Here is a 2,715-nt window from a genome sequence, read left to right on the forward strand (position 1 = left end):
ACTTTGGAGAGAAGGGTGCGCGATCGCTATCCATCTCTATCATCGTTGCCTGGAGTTCCCACTATTTTGCAGGAAGAGTGGCATAAAAAACTAAAAGCTAAACTAAACTCCGCCCAAACAGGCCATGAAGTCCCAACAGTACCGACCTGCCGCCGTGTCATCCTCAGCCCACAGACGTCACTCAATGCGGATATAGAGGGGCATGTGGTCAGCACACCGCTCCACCTGCCGTATGTCAGTTTACGAGACCGGAGCTGCTAGTTCTCAATCAAGTAGCTCCTCAGTTTGCCTCACAAGGGCTGAGTGCACACCGCTTGCCAACAGCGCTCGGCAGACCGGACGGTCACCCATCCAAGTGCTAGCCCGGCCCGACAGCGCTTACCTTCGGTGATCTGACGGGAACCGGTGTTACTACTGCGGCAAGGCCGTTGGCAGAGTGGCATAAAAGTCCCTTGAAAACTGCACGAGTACTGTATTTATCCAACCCGAGACGACTGGAAGCTGTTTTGAATGCAATGCTAACGAGATTCCTACACCGTATGAGGCACGGTAATGTGTTTGCGTTGTTTCCATATTTTTGTCCATCCACTGCACGTCTTGTGTGAATAAACGTCTACGGCGATTTGATCGAAAACGTATTCTGGCTAGTGACCACTCCCGCCGTTCACATTTAACCACTTATCTAGTTTAGCGTCTCTTCGAATGGAATCGAACAAGTAAATTAAAGTCTCCCATTTTAATTTTATACAGTCATTATTCGTGACTGTAATAAATGAAGGTATGTAAATATACTAATGGCCTTGTCTCAATAGTTTTTGTGTTTACGTGTGTATGAGTTAATATTTTTGTGAACGAAGGCGATTTTTACACTCACACAAATTCGATTTTCTGCTTCAGTAACATTTTACTGTTTAACAGAATGCCACTCACACACACCATATTATGGTGCACTCGGCAACATATGCAATATTTGTGGTCGACATGTATTAATTACACAATATGGTGGCAGGCCCGGATCTGGAGCCGGCCGGGGTGACCTAACGGTTCTAGGCCCTACAGTCTGGAACCGCGCGACCGCTACGGTCGCAGGTTCGAATCCTGCCTCGGGCATGGATGTGTGTGATGTCCTTAGGTTAGTTAGATTTGAGTAGTTCTAAGTTCTAGGGGACTGATGACCTCAGAAGTTAAGTCCCATAGTGCTCAGAGCCATTTGAACCAGATCTGGAGGGAGGGGGTAGGGGGGAGGGGGGAGGCAAATCGGGGTATCGGCCCCGTGGGGCAATTTCAGAGGGCGCAAAATTCATATTATTGAACATAAAAATATCTTGTTTCACCAAACTCCTGGCATCCGGCGCACTTTGTCTATCGATATTATTTTGAAACGCATTTCTATTGGTTTATGAACATTTTCGAACACATTCTAAGTTGATTTCTAAGCGAAAAGATCTTTTAAAATGTAATACAGACCTAATCTTTGCTTCAGTACGACAGGTCTTGCCGTTTACTGTTTACTTATGCGATTTTAAAAAGTATGACAACGGTAACGATCGCTCCAGGTGTGAAGTTTGCAGTGTAATACGGTTTCTGAACGGAAAAAGGTCCGCCCTACCGCAAATCACAGGCAGATAACCGAAGTGTATGAAAATGTGATGAATGATGCTTCATTTCAAAATGAGTGCAGTGTGTTTAACAGCGTACCAAAGAATATTCATGACGAAGAGCGATCGGGCCGGTCTTCAGGTGAGACTGATGAACTCAAATCAAGGATTGAGGAAAGAATTCAACTGGCTAGACGTTTCTCTATTGCTGGACTGAGTTCTAGAAAAGTGTGTTCAGGCGGTTCCTCGATTTATGACAGATGAACACAAAATACGAGGGCGTGTTGGAAAGTAATGCCTCCGAACTTTTCTATGCAAAAATTCTTAAAGCTTTTTAAATAAAACAAACGTTATTAACATTCTACATCGTTATTCTTCGTGTATACATATTTGCAGTCCTCTGCCACTAGAGTGCTCTGAATTGTAGCCTGTAACTTGACGCTGTGTAACGTAAGTATGACGGTGCGTGAGGAACGGCGTGCTGTAATCGAGTTTCGAATTCGAAAATTTCTTCCACACTTGGAGCACCCTCTCCTTCAGCATGACAATGCTAGACGGCTGCGACATCTGCAACAACCCGACGCCTTGTGTTCATATTCATCGATCATCCTCCAAACGACTCCCGACTTGACCCCATCCGATTTTCATCTGTTTCTAAAAATTAAAGAACACTTTCGAGGACTTCACTATGGTAGTGATGAAGTGGTGCAAACACAGACGAGGTTGTGGCTCCATAAACAAAGTCAAACAATCCATAGTGACAGAATCAACAAACTTGTATCTCCGAATACATTTCTCAATGTATTCGTCGCCATCGTGACTATGTTGAGCAATAAATATGTAGACGTGAAGAATAAAGATGTAGAATGTTAATAAAGTTTTTTTTCATTTAAAAACCTCTCAGAGTTTTCACATAAAGAATTTAGAGGCATTACTTTTCAGGAAACTCTACGAATGAACGAATGGCAACTGCGTTAACTTTGCTCACTCGGAGCGACTAGGATGGCGAGGAGTTTTTGAAACACATTGTTACTGGTGACGAGATTTGTGTTACGCATGAAAGTCCAGAAATAAAGCGCCAGCAAATGAAATGGCATCATTCAGGATCCCCAGCAAA

The 2,715-nt window shown here is 43.9% G+C and overlaps 1 pseudogene; it reads right to left on the reverse strand.

Moving 5' to 3' along the window:
- Positions 1–315: 315 nt before the first annotated feature.
- Positions 316–433, reverse strand: LOC126472302 (5S ribosomal RNA; annotated as a pseudogene).
- Positions 434–2,715: the final 2,282 nt, after the last annotated feature.

The sequence above is a fragment of the Schistocerca serialis genome, chromosome 3 (assembly GCF_023864345.2).
Source record: "Schistocerca serialis cubense isolate TAMUIC-IGC-003099 chromosome 3, iqSchSeri2.2, whole genome shotgun sequence".
NCBI classification, from domain to species: domain Eukaryota; kingdom Metazoa; phylum Arthropoda; class Insecta; order Orthoptera; family Acrididae; genus Schistocerca; species Schistocerca serialis.